The sequence below is a fragment of the Gouania willdenowi genome, chromosome 13 (assembly GCF_900634775.1).
Source record: "Gouania willdenowi chromosome 13, fGouWil2.1, whole genome shotgun sequence".
NCBI lineage: Eukaryota > Metazoa > Chordata > Actinopteri > Blenniiformes > Gobiesocidae > Gouania > Gouania willdenowi.
This window is the reverse complement of record NC_041056.1, coordinates 25,256,405-25,275,228: the sequence shown is the minus strand read 5'-3', so window position 1 is coordinate 25,275,228 and position 18,824 is coordinate 25,256,405.

Below are 18,824 nucleotides of genomic sequence, written 5' to 3'. Positions count from 1 at the left end.
GATCAGGGGGTTGGTGATTCAGGGAAGACTGTGTGTGATTGATTAAGCGACTGCAATGGGAGAGCTACCACACTCCTCTGTGCGCCGTGTCTCCACCCCTTACAGTGTCCTACTATACATGGATATGTTATTATAGATAACTTCTAACTTGAGAAACGTTTACTAGGTTGTTTTACCACCACAGTGAAGTTATATATGCAACAGATGTGTTGTGGTGAGGGTTTTTGGGCAGGACCTCTGTCACTCATTCTACCAGGAAGTGGTGTAGGTGCAACACCCACCCCTCTGTTTCGCTGACAGATTTGGGATGGGGGTGTCCCACCATCTCCTGCTCATGCTCAGTTTAATCGCACCTCATCATACACTCATCTACTAGGTCCCAGGGCGGTGGGACAAGCCTTTTACTTTGTAGCCCCACCACCCCGACTCAGATGTTACACTGCCCTCCCTTTTCATATGTTCTCCTTCAAATAGTCTGGTTAAAAAATAAACGTATTACTTTTTTTTTTGTTGTTGTTGCAGGAGAACCACATGTATAGATGTTATGCTTTATTATTGTGTTAATCTTTGACAAAATATGAAGACTTTAGATGTAAGAATTCAAGATATTTGGCTAAAAATGCATTTTTTTTTATTTTTTTTTTACCAAAGTGGGTTGAATATTTTCCTACCTCTTTGGTGGTTGGTTTGACAGTGGGATTGGACATTTTTTTAAAAAAAATACTTAAACCCATTTTGTCAAAAAAAAAATCAAAACTTTGAGAGCCTTTTCAGCAGAATATCTAAATGCCCAATATATTAAACTCATTTTACCCTGGTTCAATTTTTTTGAAATTTTTTTTAATTGCTGCATTTTTCCAGTACTTGAAATCCAAAATAGTTATTTTTCTCGTGTCTACCATTTACAATGCACGTGTTTTGATTAGAGTGACCTTTGACCCCATCCAACAACGCAGCTTCTAGCTGATTGGTCTATTCTCTTATTATGTAATAAGATTTTATAACATGCCGAACTAGCCTCACACCTCCTCGCTCCAGTAAAAGACACAGACCCTGGAACTATACAAGGACATCACTATGGAGGCAGGCTCACCCAAGGGCCCAGCTAATGTGACAACGCAGCCAAATTGATTTGGTTCCCACCGTCTTATCTGCATCGTAAGCAGACCATAGATAAAGCTCGATGAGTCTCTGAGGTCATTGAAAGCATGTGCGATACGATCAGGACTATTTATTGAGACCATTGAATGGAAAATTGTCAATATTCTATCAACAAATAACACTATTGTTGTAAAGATGCAAACTTATGATAATGTGGGTGTTTGGAAGTTGTACATCGGCTACGATTCTTAGCTGTAATGCATTGTTTTAGTACATTCTTAGCCTAAGAATGTACTAAAACAATGCATTACAGTGTCTGAGTGGAGGTTTGGGGGATCGGCAGCGTTACTCTCTGTTAAATAAAGATATCAGGGAGGATGTGTCATGCTTCAATGTGAATCGCCTACATTTGACCTCAAATACATTTGGTTGTAATGTTCCATTCAGCTAAAAATAGTGTAATGTGGATTATTGTCCACTTGGTGGCATAATAACATTGCTCTGTTGCAATATCCTCCTTGCTTTTTGCAATAATTTGAATAAATTAAGTTGAGAAAAAAAAATACTCTTTTCAAGTGAAGCCTTAAAGCGATGTCAAAGTCATTACAGGAATGGCATTGAGTCTAAAATGGCTGAATAAGTTGTGTTAAGAAAAAAAAAAATATATATATATATATATATATATATATATATATATATATATATATATATATATATGTATATATATATACTGTATATCATGTCTAACATTGTCAAATGGCAGTTTACTTTGACTCACCTTGACTTTTTGATTGTGTGACTCTTGTTTTTGTTGTCTTTGTTCAAATTATCATCTATTTCACAGACCTCTGGACATTTTTTGACTATTTAAACCAGACTGCATATTTACCTTGAACATCTCATTCGCCTTATATTACTCCCACCATCATTGTGGCTGCTGTCGTCATCGTTACACCTGGTGAAACATTTAGCTTTTACTAATGTAGGCTAATAACAAAAAACCTAATTTGAGGATTTCAAGCATTTACATCAGGATGTAAACTGATTTCCCCCCCTCCCCCCCAGCCACTTTAAAATAACTAGGCTAGACACAACTACCTTAAGATGCTCCCATAGAAATGTATCTAAAATGGGCATACAGTACGTGTTTTCTTCTCCAGGACTCAGTAAAAATGCATGTGGTGGAGGAACTATAAGTGGAAGGACATTGTCTGCTGCTTTAGTATGTATTAACAATGTATGAAAGTAGGGATACCCTTTTAAAAGGAGTAAAACTGGAGACGCTTGGTTATGTTTAGAGCAAAAAAAAAAAAAAAAAAAAAAACAGAAACATTGATAGTTTCATCAAAGGCCTGTAGAAATGTTAGAAATGTTCCTACCTTGTGATGTAGGCTGCTGTCCTGTGATAACAAATATTCATTATTTGTTCTTTTCCAAGTATTGTGCATATTACTCCATAACCATTAATAATCAGATAATCTGACGGCTTCACTGCAGTAGAGAGAAATATAGCTACAGCTCATCTTTAGGATATTAACACCATCAGTTTATGGCAGAGAAGCACAAACAAGGGGATTTAATGGCTGAGGTACTATGGTGTTTTCCTTCAGTTTATAATCTTTGTGTTGTATTAAAAAGTGTTACATTTTAAGGAGATATAAGTATTGATTTTTTTCTTATTTCCTTCACCTTTTTAAAGAAATCACTGTCACACTGGTAGTTAAATATATACAATATATAAAAAAAAAATAAATAAATAAATTTAAAAAAAACTGTGCCAACAGAAAAATGAGTGAAAATAATTTTTTTTAGTTCATCTTTGTTTGTTGTTCATTATTTTTTTATTTTTGAATAAAATAGTCTTAATGGTCCATATTATAATGTAGATTTTTTTATTTAATTTTTTTACTCATGTGTGAATGTTAACTGTGGAGAGCTCAACAATCCAGCCAATAAATAACAATATTATTGCCATTTATTTTTGCTGGGTTGGCTGCAATTGTAGTAATTAGTTGAAATGTTTTTGCTTTATATTGATATTTGTGCCTTTAATATACGTGCTTCATTTTATACACAACAATGTTATGATTGAGTATTTCATCCGTACAGTATATCTGCTGTGACCTCTTTATCTTGTAAAATAACTAAAAGATTTATTTTTTTTTTGTTTTTTTACGTCTTATTTTTTACAAATTAAAAACTAAAAAATGCTCTATATTTTAATGTAATGGCATACAAGATCTTAGAATAATGAAAGTATTATGATTCACACTGAACATTTTGTCATGAGATGACACAGTGGTTGGTTATCATTATAGCCGTTGGCTTGCAGCTGCATTAAAATGCATTTGAGAAAGCTAGAAAAGACTTGTACCCTGAGGTGATTTTGAATATTAATTTCTTCTGACTTTCAGTCAGATTGATTACAGCAATTCTCTGCAAGAAACTACACACTGCTCTCAAAATGTCTGTCCGAAATACAGTATTTTCCATTTCCCAAAGTTTTTTTTTTTTTTATTTCTTTCTCTACCGTGATAATTATAACTCTTAATCCTCAAATAACTAAATATTGATCAACATAGTGAGATCTATAAAATGGGGGAAGTCCTTTTTCTACAATTCAATCCAGTTCATTACTGTAAACTCATGCACAAAACCAAAGAAGGCTGCGACTTTGTTCCTCTGAATTATTCAGGGCCATTATTCAGATTAGCTGCCAGACTGATTTTCACAGTGCTTCATATTAATGTGAATGTGCACATTAACACCCGTATAGTGTAATAACACTTACACCCTATAGCAAAAGGTGTTGGTGACACGGTTGTATTGTAGAATATTATAGTTCAAAAGCTGCATTTGGCTGAAAAACCTGTAAATGAAAACAAACATGTTATAGCTAAAATATGTCTACACAATGTGGTGATCTGAACTAATGATCTTCAAAATGATCAGGCATATTTGATGGCAACCTATGACTATAGACTTGTAAAGGAGACTTTTTCCTCATTGAACAGCCATCATTTCCCACTGAACTATTGGAAAAGAGGAATAAAAAAAACATTCATGCCTCTGATAACGATCAAATTATGACGCAATATTTTTTATCTTTAGTGACTTTTTCAGAAATGTGAAGAAATACAGTAAAGTTCCTCCATTCAAATGTACATCATTAAATAATGAGTTACCTCAGAGGACTGTTAAGAACAATGATGACAGTTGTAAGTAAATGCACACATTTGCTATGATGTTAAATATAACATTTGCAGGAACATATCGTCTTTTTTTGCACTGTGCGATGAAACAACTGAAGAAAAACGTTGTTTGCTCAGGGAAAACATGCAAACCACATCAAGAAGGCAGCATTGTCTGTTTAGGTGAGTGTAGTTTACTGGTACAGAGGAACATTTCAGCCCATTTAACAGTTGTTTTGTGTAAAACTGTAAAACAGGTTTAGAGCTGTAAAAGCTTTACACAAAAAATGAATTAACATCGTAGTAATTTTTTGAAGAATGATATGTATTCCTGCAGAGATGTCTGAAGAAAGTATATGTAGTGTCTTTGGGAATGCAGCACATTTAGCTATTCCACACTGTCTGGATTAGCTCTTCATTATCTTTTTTAAAAATTAAAAAAAAAAAGGATACAGTTAATTGGTTTCAAAGAAATTATAGATTACACTGTGCAAACTGTGCAGGTACATCTTATAATTTGTCTTTTTGCGCTTCCAGATATTCTTGCGTGTGTCTTCACTCCTAGTCTTATCACTGGCCGTTTCGTATACTTGTGCGGACTTGTGTGCTCGTGGACTCGTGAAACATTTATTGTATTTAAATTTTTGTTCATTTCTTTCTTTTTTTTTTTTAATCACGAAATGTTTTATTGGTTTAAAAAAATAATATTTACAACAATGACATCTACTCAATGATAGATGTTATTTTCTTTGACGTTTACAGTGGAGTCTCCAAGTCTCCAAGTCTGCTCCGGTATATGCATACTTGGAACTGAGAAACGGCTACTGTGTTTATATTGTGAGTGATTTTTAAAAAAAAAATTATTGAACTTGTTTTTTTGTACCTTTGATGAACAAGTACACGTGTGTTCAGAAAATGAACAGAATTTCTATTGATATACTGTATCTACTAGTGGTATTTTGAAGATAAGTTTTATTTATTTCTCCTGTTTGTAGTTGTAGTCTTTAGAGATGCATTCAGATGTATCTTAAGTGTTTAACATCTAGTATGCATATTAAAAATAACCCTAAAAAACTAAATATGGAAGACTTCCTTTTATTGATGTATTATTCAATGGTTATTGAAAAAGACGATATAGAGGTCATACATAAAATTCCCAAGCACAAGTAAAAAGTAGCTCAATTAAATAGTACGCAAAGTAAAAATGACTTATTACTTTCAACGCCCACATCTATTTTTGGTAACAAATATTACCGTATAAACTTAAACGGGAAGAGACCAAATCTTGCATAATTGGAGCTTAACCTATTTAAGTAAAAGGTCTGTCAAAATGTACAATTCTCTTTAAGATTAAATAACACCAATATCAGATTTGTCACATCATGGATTACAAAGTGCTAGTAGAAGCTTCTACCAATGCTCTGAGAAAATAACATTTATTACTTTTTTTTTTTTTGCGCGGTGCATTACGTTTAATCTGATTGGTCGGCTATGATGTGTTGCATTTGATTGTTGTTTGGTCATTTCATTTCCAAATGTAGAGACAGATGGAGACAGCAGACAGGGAGAACGTTGGTAGTAGGGGTCCATTTTTAATAACAAAATCCAGAAAATCACAAAGAAACCAGGGAACAAAACGGAGTAGGACACGAAGAGGGAAACATTGAAGACGAACCAGCAAATCATTCCGTGTCCAAGCACTCAGCTAAATAGTGCAGGAGGCCTGAATGGGAACGGGCCACACCTGGGTGGAAAATAATGAGGCAGCTAATCACTCACAACCCCAAACACAGTGACATCACTGGGAGGTGGAGCCACGAGCAGGAAAACCTGGAAAGACACAAGAGTTAACACTAAAGATCATACTCGAAAACAGAATAAATAAATAATAAGTGCTACACACAAACCAATCATAGATCCTAACAGGTTGATCATTTTAAAACAAAAAAAAAAACAATTTATACTGGGTGTAGAAATGCAACAACTTACTTTACTTTTTTTTTTTAAAAAAACTTTTTAAAATACATAAGCACAAGTCAAATCACTGATTTAGAAATATACTCAAAATCTGAGTACTTGTAATCCATTACTTTCACCTCTGGATATATTGTGACACTAAAACACAGAGGCTTTTACGACTATGGAAATGAAAATTACGTAATAATTCACTGTTTAGATTTTCCCACGTGAACGCACTCGCCTGTGATTGGCTCCAACCTACCTGTTGTCATGCTCCCCGCTGGGCCTTTCCTCCACACAGCTCTAACGCATCGGGTCACTCTAGCACTATTTATATCTCTAACACAACTCTGTCACTACTACGCTCTGCTATCGCTCCACCCTGCTTTAAAGCACAGGAACTGGAAGCCTGAGTTTAGAGGGACAGAATGATGGTGGCTGTGTTGGTGCAGCTGGTGGGAATGGGGGGGATCTCATATATAAGCACCTCGCTGTCCTTGTTCTTTTATTGTGTGCTATGGCTCAATGCTATGAAAAGATCTATGGAGAGTAGGGATGTAACGATTCACTCAACTCCCGATACGATTCGATTCACGATACTGGGTTCACGATACGATTCTCTCACGATTTATTTTACAAAATGGGACTGTAGACAAATTTTTTTGGGAAAAAAACTAGAAAATACTGTATTATTTTCCTTTTATTTTTCATTGTCAAAAGAATTCTTTGATAAACCATTGAAAACAATGCAATTTAACTAAAAATAAATCTTGAATGTGTGAAATAAATAAAGGAATAATACAAATGAAAATGAAGCCTATTAATTTAAATTCTGGTTCTATAATAAACAATGCAAAACTGCATAATAGTTCTTTTTCTTTTAAAAGTGCAACTGAAAATGTATTTTGTGCCTTAACAATTGGACTTTAAAAAAAAAAAAAAAAACTGATTACACTGATTTACGTCATATTTGTTTGGACCAGCAGTGGGCGCTGGTAACACAGTGGTCGGTTGGCATGCAAATATCTTGCAGTGAAGAAGAGATGCTATGCTAGCAGACAGAGCTAATAGAAAAATGTGACTTTTACAGATATTCAAGTAATATTACAGATATTCTTTCGGTGCTAAAGGGGTAATGAATCATTTATTAACATATTTAAGAGTAGAAGGCGGCCAGAAAGAAAGTATTAGCTGACTCCGCCCGCCGCCTACACTTGTGAATAGCGCCTATACCTATGAATCGATTTTTAACTGCCTTACGATTAATCGTTACATCCCTAATGGAGAGCACCCTATTGGTATCACCAGTTCGATGTACACAGACCGAGATAAAGGATTAGAAACTCATACTGTATCATAGCACTGATTGAATTTTCTTTTCAATTATTATTAGGGCTTTTGATAGGTTTTCTTTCTCTAATCTATTGCAAAGACAGCTGAACCATTTTTCTCTGATGTATGAGCTCATGTTAAAGATGAAAACCAGATGTTGACATACAGTATCACTGAAGTATAAAGACACTTGCCATGCTCGGAGGAGCTCGGAGCTGCTTTCGACCTCGCACTCTCCGGACAAGCCATGGTGTCTGTATCTGACATTTTCATCACGTAATTATAAATGGTACATTTATATCATGGTGATGTCAGCGGATAATTCTTCAACCTCTTCACATCAGCATTTAGATGAAGGGATCCATCACATTGGGGGGTGCCATCGCACACTGCTTGTGTATATGACAGTGTTCTACCCTGTCCCCAGGGCAAAAGTAAATAAATAAATGAGTGTAAGCCTGGTTGTCCTGCAATAAATGGAAACAAAGTATTTCTTATCTGACAAATAAGATGTTTTTGTCCCTCTGCTGCTGCTTATTTAAGACCATAAAACACGTCATTGCATAACAGCAGTGATTCCAGAGAAACACCAAAGGAAGCCCAAGCTGTGTGTGTGTGTGTGTGATTTGCATATCTCTGTGCACAATGCTCTGTGAGTGACTGTGGGTGCCTGAGCCATGGATAAGAGAATGCATGCCAGAGTGAGAGAGCAAGCAACTGTACAAGTGGAGCAGGATCAGGAGGGGGGGGAGAGCAACAACGAAGGAGGCAGAAGAAGCAGTGAGAGGGAAAGGAGAGAGAGAGGAGGGGGTTTATTATGCACTGGCAGGAGCAAGTCGCTTTTGCCTGTAAGAAAAAGGGGAAGCGCTTCCTTCCATCTTTCAATTGAGGTGAACTGCTTTTCCTGTGCTTTACCCTGACAGTGGATCCCCTGTTTCATTCAGCACAGCGCTCTCCTCTGATTCTACGTTGGACTTTAGTGGGGGAAGAGAGAGCGGCACACAGGAAGGAGGGAGAGGGACACCAGGTCCCACTTCCGTCATATCCAACCTGCTTGACAGATGGCACCACCAGTGATCTTTGACTCCCACTCGGGAACTAGCACCTGCTCCATTCACTGAGGTAACCTGTGTCAGCTTCTTTTACTGCTTTTTAGAACCAAACCATGATGCAAGCTGCATGCACACACATGCATTCTGCTGTTTGCTTTGGACGTGTGTGTGAAAGGGTGTTAAAAATGAGAATAAAATTGAAGTGTGCATGTGGAATGTGAGGTCGCAGGCTGTGTGGATGGGAATTAGAGGAGAGGACAGGAATAGTTAGAGCTCCAACACCACCATATCAGCACCGAGTCAAAGTGAAGTTCTACTCACTGAGGTTTAGAAGCTAAAAACTGTTCAGATAAGTCGGCATAGGAGGGCAGCAGACTGCCATCAGCACTTTCTGCTTAGTCTAGTCTTTGTATCCAATCTTTTTGTTGTTGTGTTTTCCCTTTTGTGGAGGAAAGTTGATGATCTTCGGCTGACAGCGGCTGTGGCAGGCTTACAAATGACAGTGATGGGAAACTGGTGTGTTTTCTTTGAAGGTACAGTGTCGTTGTCTAGGAACGTTTACACCTCTCAGATCTGTGTTGGGACAGGGATTGTTTTTTTTTAATTTTTATTACAAATATTTTTAAAGATGCCAGCACAGACATCCAAGTATACGCATTATTGTAGCAATATACTGTAAATTTACAGAACCATTGTGACTGCTGAGCAACAGAAAAAACAGAAAAAAAAGTACTGTATGAAATCTATCAAAGCAGACATTAACGAAGGTATTTTAATCCATTTCACATTCTAAGTCTGGAAATCTGGATTATCATCAGACTCATTTTCTTCCTGGATATTTGCCAGCCTTTACTATTTTACAAAATCCTTTAATTTCCTTCAAAATACTGATCGCTCCACATCAGTTTCTGTGATAATCTAGGATATTTGAATGTAGGGAAGATTGTATGAGGAACAATGGCAGGTTAGACTAAATCAGATGTTATAATTAGGGATGTCCCGTTACAACTTTTTCACTTCCAATACGATACTGATATTGCAGCCTTGAGTCTGCCTTGAATCATACATACAGACCCTTTCCAAAAAATTAGAATATCATGGAAAAGTTGTTTATGTTCCATAATCCCATTCAAAAAGTGAAACTTTCATAGATTATAGATTCAGGGTCCACAATTTAAACTAGTATTCATGTGTTTATTTTTACATCATTTGGGCTTCCAGCTCATAAAAACCACAAAAACAGGAATTTGAAACATTAGAATACTGTGAAGAAATCACCATTTACTTTTCAGTTTTTGCAGAAAAAAAAAGAGGAGAAGAAGGACTGTTGGCCAGTTGTCCATGGTCCTCTTTTCTGATGAATCAAGGTCCAAGGGTTTGGAGGAAAACGGGTGAGGAACAGTGTCGGTGAATTCTTCACAGTATTCTAATTTTTTGAAATCCCATTTTTTGTGGGTTTTATGAGCTGGAAGCCCAGATTATATAAAAATAAACAAATAAATACTTGAAATCATTTAAATTGTGGGCCCTGGATCTATAATCTATGAAAGTCTCACTTTTTGAATGGAATTATGGAAATTAAACAACTTTTCTATGATATTCTAATTTTTTGGAAAGGGTCTGTATGTATGATTCAAGGCAGACTCAAGGCTGCAATATCAGTATCGTATTGGAAGTGAAAAAGTTGTAACGGGACTTATTTTGTAGTGTAGAATGTTAGAAAAGGCTTGATCAGGTGATGTTACTCAAACAGAGAACAATAGTCAGCAACAGTAGGTATGAGAGAAATACTGACCCATTTATTATAAACCTATTGGTTACATACATTTTAACCTTCAACATAATATCTACAGAATTCTACAGTTGAATAAATATACTGTATATTGGAGATTATAGATGCAGTCCGATAAAATCCAATATTTGTTTCCTGGCTGATATCGGGCCGATATCCGATATTGGGTCAGGACACCCCTCGTTATAATAATCGTTCTTGTGACTTCTGCTCACTTTTAACAGATCATCCAAACACATGGTCTCTCTCCTGCTCTGACACACACACACAGTCCGTCACACTTCTCTGTTCAGCATTTATTAGAGTAAAACAAGAGCTGGAGCTCTGTGCATTAAAAGACAATGACCTTAGAATTTAAATCAACTGCGCTGACCTTCAGGCTCATGAACCACAATATCTAGAAAGTCAATCAATTATACCGATTGGGATGATGTCACATTGGGCTCAATCAATAAGTGTTTTGTCTCAAGTGACCAATAATTCAGAGGAAACTAAACTAAGAGATACTTAGTCTCATTGGCTGAATGCCATGTGCAAGCATTAAATAGCCTGAGGTAATGACAGAAATAAAAAATATTCACTACAGTAATATTCATATTTTACATGCATATCACACACCTAGAGCTGCCAATTTTCAAAATTCAAACTGTCCCTAATTCCATTTCAGTGTTTACCCATTTTAAATGTATTTGACATGTTTGGTTTTCATAATCAGACATCATTAAAAAGGCTGATGAACTGCCTGAAATTGTGCCACACATGCTTAATACAGGTAATCGAGTTAAATATTGTCAGTTTCATATTTAGACACAGCAAAAATGCGTTAAAACTAATGGTGAGGTATTGGGCCGGATTTGATTCCTCGCCGTTTGGCTACACTTGCTAATGCTCGAGATTCACCCACCTGTTTATGGTGCAAAATACAGAGAAAATGTGTGATTGTTTCAAAAGATGTAATGGTTTAGTTCATGTCGTTATTTCCTTTTCGTCAGCCATTTCCATTTCAAGAGGGGAACTCCGTCAAATTTTGTCATATTACGTCAGATTTTGCATGAGTTCACATGTCGTGTAAATGTGTGATCGTGTCTCAAAACATTCATTTTTGCATATATTCCTACTCCCTGTCTTGCAACTTTTGCTTGATTTTTGTCTAATTTTTGTTGTTTTTTTTTTTAAAAAAAGCAATATTGATATTTCCATTTCAGGAAGTGATTTAATTTTTTTTCCGTCTATTTTCTGTGATCTTAGATTGAATGATTTGATTTTTATTTAACTGTCATGCACAAGCGTGTCCAGCCCTCATGGGTGTACAAGGCACTGGCTCAACATAAGCAAAAAAAAACAGATGGTCACAGGCCAGTTTCACAAACATCCTGCACAAAACTTCTCAAACTGGATACAAAATTGTGTCTTCTTTCCCACGCTTTACAAATAAAACAAACAAACACCAAGAAAAGTAGAGGCCCTACACACCCACATGCATCATGCATTCAGTCAAATAAAAGCTCATGTGACCAAGAGCTGTCTGACTCAAAGCCGACACCATCAGGATGCATGTGTGCGAGAAACATTATACATCCTGCTTATCAATTATTTACCAGACATTGCATTCCAGATGTTAGACCCTATTCATTCACATCAGCTATAGTTTCATTCTTTCCATGAAAACAAACATTAATGATGATACAAGATTCTTGAGTCCTGTAGATGTGTAGGTGATTCTTTGCAGAGAATGCTTACAGTAAGTTTCAACAAATATTTCTTCCCTAAGAACTTCACAATTACAGCAGTATTTCAGTTGTTAAGGTTGCGTAATCCTTCTTTACCATGTCACACACTAATTGGAAACCATCTGACAAATGTAAGTGCACCAGTTACAGTGTGATGGTTGGTCTCTGCCAGGTAAATGCATTTTTGATAGTGTTCATTGAACCTGTTCTGGATGAAGATTGATGTTGGTTTCTCTCCTGCTGTATTCCCAAGGTCACCCTCCTGCTCTCTGAAGAGCAGACTGAATTACACAGCCTCAGCTTCAGATCAAAAACCTCCGAGTCTGTTTATGAAGCAGGTGGTTCACAGTAACCGTGGCACCATTGATCATATCAGCCAACCAGGCCTGAGAAAACTGGCTTGTTTGACGACCAAAGCCACTGTTAAATGTCAGAAAATGCAAGATTGAGTTCAAAATTGACTTCAATGCTTTTGTTTTGTTTTTTTTTGTTTTTTTTGTTTTTCATGATATACATTTCTGCCTATAAAAAGGATTTCATAATCAAGAATTAAGGAAATTCAAATAGGAGGGAATAAAATGTAATGCAAAAGTGTTAAAACGTGTAATAGATTGTTCCCCAAATATTTCATTTAATAGAAAACATTAGACTATTTTCAGCTATTAGATTTTCAATTATTATCAATTCATAGGTTGTGTTCTCTAGTGTGAAATCCTTGAGTATACTTGCTGATCCCCAAAGTCCTTTCCCTCACAACAAATGCCATAATGCAAAGTTGATAAAATCCAACACACAAGCGGTCTGTGTTGAAACTGTATCCCCAAGTTAAGCTCCAGTCTTTATTTGCATTCTCCAGATAATCACCTGCTCACTCCACTTTAAAAACCCCAAACTCTGAGGATTAGCATACTTGGCAAGGTTTTCAATTATGGACCAGTGTTTCATAAAGCAAAATGAATTAGGTTGCAGGGAGGCATGCTGAGTTTTATATAGTCGACTATTTCATCAGCACCAACGCTGTAAACACACTGGATTAGTGGCTTCTCAGAACACAGATTTAATACCAACTTGGTCACAGTGCATCACAAGCACTGTGTGAATGAACCAATTGGATTATCTTGATGGTCGTATTGATGGGTTGTGGTGAAAACAGAGCGTCTTTGCCTTTGATACCGATGTATTTTAGATACGTGAGTGTGTTTAGATTAGATCTATTAAACATCAAAGGCAGAAAAGCTTTCAGTTGTCTTCGGTCTTTTATCTAAAGCACCGATGGGCAACGTCTATCACAGCAGGGGCCACAAATATTTGATCCTCAAATTCATAAATGTAGGAAAGAACAAAGGGATTTGTTGTTTTGTATGTTTAGCTGTCATTTTTGTGTATTTGTTGTCTTGTACTGTATATTTTTCTGTCATTCTGTGTATTTTTGTCGTTTTGTGTGTTGATACATTTGATTTGTGAGGCTAAGAAACTCCCACACGGTGTCTCCAACTTTTATAGTCATAGTTTTTCATCAACAGAGATTTGTTACACATGCACGTGTTACTCTTAATTGGGAATATTTTCCCCATTTTGGTATATCGTATCATGAGTGTTTCGTATTGTGAGTATTTCGCATTATGAGCCCTATAACGTATTTCATATTGTATCGTGAATTTTCTGTGTTTTTATTCAATTTTGGTGTGTTTTTTGGGGTCATTTTAATGGTCCTACTTCAGGGGTCATATAGACCAAGGGCTGCATATGGCCCCTTTGGCCTTGTGTTTTTATTCTTGGTTTCTTTTCTTGTGCGTGCAGGTTTTTTTTCTTGGTTTTTTTTTTTTTGTTTTTTTTTTTTTCCGGATTTCATGTATGACCTAAATGGATGTAATGAGAAGCAATCCCAGAGAGCTTCTCTTTTAGCTCCATGTCAGCAGAGGCAGGGGGATCTCTTGATCTAGTTATATTTTACACAGAGCTTTTTTAAAAAAAAATATTTATCAAAGTGTCTTTAAAGCAAATTGTTGCTAATTTCTACCTTAAAGTCATGAGTCAATGCGGTAACCTTCGTTCAGTTTTTACTGCGTTGCACTCCAGTATTTGTTTGGTTTTTCACTCAAGCAAGACTCATAACATCAAATGATTATTTAGTTATTGTAAGTATACCTTAGGGAAATTAACCAGCAGCAAAGCGATACAGAATGAACATCACCAAAGAGAGGGTAGGACAAAAAACTTAAACCAGGGGGAGAGCGGATCAAAAGCTATAAATAGTTTCCCTCTCAACACTCTTTGTAAAGCTTCAATGGGAGAAAAACGCAAGTATATATTTGCGCACTGCAACTAGCGATTGTCTCCAACATTGTGTTCAACAGCAGTAATTTGAATACTTGTGTAGGTGGAGTCTGAATGAATCCTTTTGCACAAATGATCATCTTCCTTTTGAATCACTGGGTGACTTTGACGTCTTTTGGGATTCAACATGAAACCCCTACAGCTGCAAACATTTACTCCCTCATAATGTCAGGGGGAAATGCCCAATGACCGTAAATATTGTTTACACTTCTTCTTTTGGACAGAGAACTGAGACCTTTTCAGAGTTCAGCATGTTTTTGCTGGTTTCGTCAATTTGCTGCAGGAGTTTTTGGATTTATTAAACACTGATGCACTCATGGTTTCAACTGATCCGAACATTTTGACCTTTTATTGCTGATAATTAATGAAAAAGAATCACTTTAAAACTCCCCGTTGCATATTTTCTTTTACATGAAAAAAAGAACAGATAATTCCAATAAGATGTTTAACATGCTACTGTTTTACTGCAATCATTTTTTAGGTGATGAATATGAAAACATAAAGTTTACATAAGCAGTCTTCGTGAAAGACAAATTTGACACGATCGTCTAAAGAGTAATTGAATCATTACTTTTCATCTCACTTTGTGTGATTACTTTCTCAGGTCTATTATCAGATGTGACGTTCAATTTCAGACAATTGTAGCAATTATAATTGTTCATAACACCTTAAAAGATCTGCTGAAGAAGCTTAGCAACTAGCATGTCAAAAGCTTATCACTATGTTTAAGATAAAGATCACGTGTGAGCTAAAGATAAGATTTCGGTCTCGGCTGTGCTGCATGTGGTTTGTTGCGCTTTACAACATAGTGTATTTGATGTGGTAGACTGTTCTTATATGTGTGACTTAAGAGAAAAAAAAATGGTTTTTGCACTTTCATTGGGTGTACATAGCAACACTGTGCTACAGTGTGGGAGTGCCAAACTGTGACGAATGCACTTGCAAAGCTGTGAGTCATTTTAGCTCCTGAATGTTTCCCATATGCACACATGAGTAAGTGAGATCAAAGTGAAGGCTTCATTACAGTTTCCTCGCCAAAGTAAATGAAAAAATGTGATTCACACAATAATCTGCCAATTATAGCAGGAGGGAGGCTTCTGAATAAAAACCCCACAAAATTAATTGAATTGATTTCACTGGTGTGTTACGCAGTTTTTATTTTATTTTTTTAACGATGTGATGCATTGCATATGAAAGCTTTTATGGCACCCAAATGTATTTGAATTAACACTCCCACATGGATCAATTTAAAGTTTTGTAATAAATATTTGTTTTGTCTTACTGTTTCTAAGTTAGGAGGATAACACTTTGAAGACTATTGGATGAATCTTTAAGGCTGTTGACTTTTATCCCTTTTATCTTTTATTTGTGGATGCTTGTGTTGGTTTGCTTGTTAGATTTTGTGTTTAGTGTAAAAAGGTTTAATTTGGCTTGACCGCTAAAGAAATTCACCTACGGGTACAAATAAAGTAACCTGATCTTGAAGAAGTATTGCAAAATCCTTTACGCCATATATTTACGCCATATATCATTACATCATTTTTTATGTAATCTAAATTAATATGATATGTATTTCATATTATATTTGGATTACATTTATCATCAGATTCTTATCTGACACTAAACTTCTGAGTTTGTTTTTTTTTCCTCTTTATGAACTATTTACAGTAAAAATAATTGTTAAATCTCCAAACATGCTGACCTTACATTGTATTTCATTGACTTAAACTGAGGACTTGAGCAGATTAGTGATTGATTCAAGAGACCCTTAACAAGTACAAAAACTCTTGACTTACCCAACACTCGGCTTTGAGCAGAAACTCTCCTGCCATGGGCAGGAAGAACTTGTTCCTCAAAAACAGTTACTGAACTTCTAATTCAGCTTTTTTGAGGTTGTTGTTCATCTCTAATCATAGTTGCTTTTTGGCATGTCACAGTTAAGAGTAGATATGGCTGACATCAAATCCCAAAAAAATGTTGCCAAGATTTGAGCCTGTAATATTAAAATTTCTCAGAATATGCATAAAAATAGCTGAATCTTATATTACATTGAATAGACTGAAAGCTAAGTAATCAGAAATACAGTTTGTATATTGATAGTTTTCCTATCCATCTACTGATTTGCTATAAATTATTTTCATCCTGTAATTGTCAAATTCAAAGGTCTCCTTTTAGCCTTTGTGAACTCTCAGGGTGTTTTTCACCACAGGAAAACACCCCTTGATGGTCCGTCAGCTGCTCATAGATATGGATTTATTTTTGCACAGATGGTCATGCCTACATGCAGCGATACAAGTGACACTGTGAAACAAACTGCCTGGATGTTTTATTCACACCCTACACCTTTTCGCAGTGACATCAGCATCCGGGACACTTAACCTAGCAACGCCATTTTAAGAGGGGTATGCTTTTGCTTGACAACCGCTATTTACCGCGGACAACAAAACGATTTAATTTAATGTCTTGTGAATATTTCAGCAGATTAGAGCCAAAGGCCAAGCACCGATATGAAGAAAAGTTAAGCGACTTCTTAGTTTGTTTTTTAACCAGAATGTTTTCTTCCATCCATCTCTCTTCTGAGTTGTTCCCTGGTTTGTTCCTGCTGTCGGCACTAATCTTGCAAGAACGTAGAATGTAGAAGGTATGTTTATTCCCCCTTTTTCTCTTTCTCCCACCGGCGTCCCGACCCATCAGGGAAATCCCCGGTGTCCCCTTACGCCAGTCCGCCCTTGCCTGTTATCATGCGTTAAGGTTAATGGCACGACTCACGCAAATGCCAACAACCAACATGCTCTGTTCAGAACTCTATTCCGATTCGTTAAGTGATGTTAAAAATGTCAAGAATGACGGCAAAAATTATATTCGTAAAGCATCCTAGACATGTAATGTGAAGCTTTATTGAAGGGAATTTTGTTCACTTGTGAAGTTTTAAGCGACACTAGGGGTGGGACGATACCCTCAGTTCACAATATGATGAACGCTAATGGGCTTGTGAAACTGAGAGTGGAAAATTTACAAATAAAAGCATTTCAAATATGGAGATTTGTTTATTTTTAGTTAAAAATGATAATCATAGTAATGGTGATGGAAATGATTTTGATTATAACATGAACAGTCTTGGTCCTACATCAAGTGGGAGATAACCGGAAATGATGAATCTATTCAGAAGGCGCTAAAGTTTAATTTACATTCTTTAAAATGTGTGTTTTCACTCATTCATGCCATCATTATGCTCCATAGTTGTTTTTTCACAGTATTCTAAGCAAAATGTTGTAGTTGGACAAAGGGGGTCCATGGATTCAGAAAGAAGAGAAATGGGGTAGTTGAACCAAAAAGTTTGAGAACCTCTGTTGTAGATAATGTAGTTTTTTTGTTTTTTTACTCTTCCCCGACGGGATAATACTTGTGACATTTTAACTTTAACACCAGGTCAACTAGCCATTTTAAATAACTTACACCCCAGTTATGACAACAGTGCGAAGTAATCAAATTTGCTTACGTTTTTGTTAGGATTATTAATTAAAACACTGCACCAGAAACAAAATCACAAAAGACCATAGACCATAATTCCACAGTTAATCATCGCTTCCCTAAATAATAGAAAGCTGAAGGATTTGCTGTAGGCATCTCTGTGCAGGTCACAGCCAACCCTTCTCACCCTGCACGTGAACTATTCAAATCTCTCTCCTCGGGCAGGAGGTTACAGTCCATCCAGACCGGAACCTTCCGCCATAAGAACAGTTTCTTCCCCTCTGCTGTTGGACTCATGAACACTATGTAACCATGTAACTCACGGCTTCAAACCCCGGTCACTTTTACATACTCTGCAAACTTGACACTTTATAACTGCTATAATTTCAGTCACTTTATAAATGATGTCATTAATAACCTGCACTGATGACATGTTTATTGTATATATTATTATATTTATTTAGTATATATATCATATTGTTATCAAGAAGGTTATATTGCATGCCTTTTTATTTTTATCTACTCTATTGTTTGCTATTGTACCTTTTTTAGGCACCTGTAAGCCAAAGCAAATAAAACATTCTGATTCTGAATGTGAGTACACATGCTGTGTGAAGTATCAATGCAAAGCCATCGTCTGACAGAAACCTGTCACCATGGCTGTGCTGTCAAGTTATACCTTCCAATAGTTACTGTGAAACAGTCCTGGGGACACATTGACTTTATCACTGAGGAGGTGCTATAATCTACTTTGTCACAAAAAGAGACTCAGCTTGTTCATCCATTACTGTAGCAGAGCACAACATCCAAATGTCATTTTGTGACAATCTTGAGGATTTATGCTCCGCGTTGTGCTGTG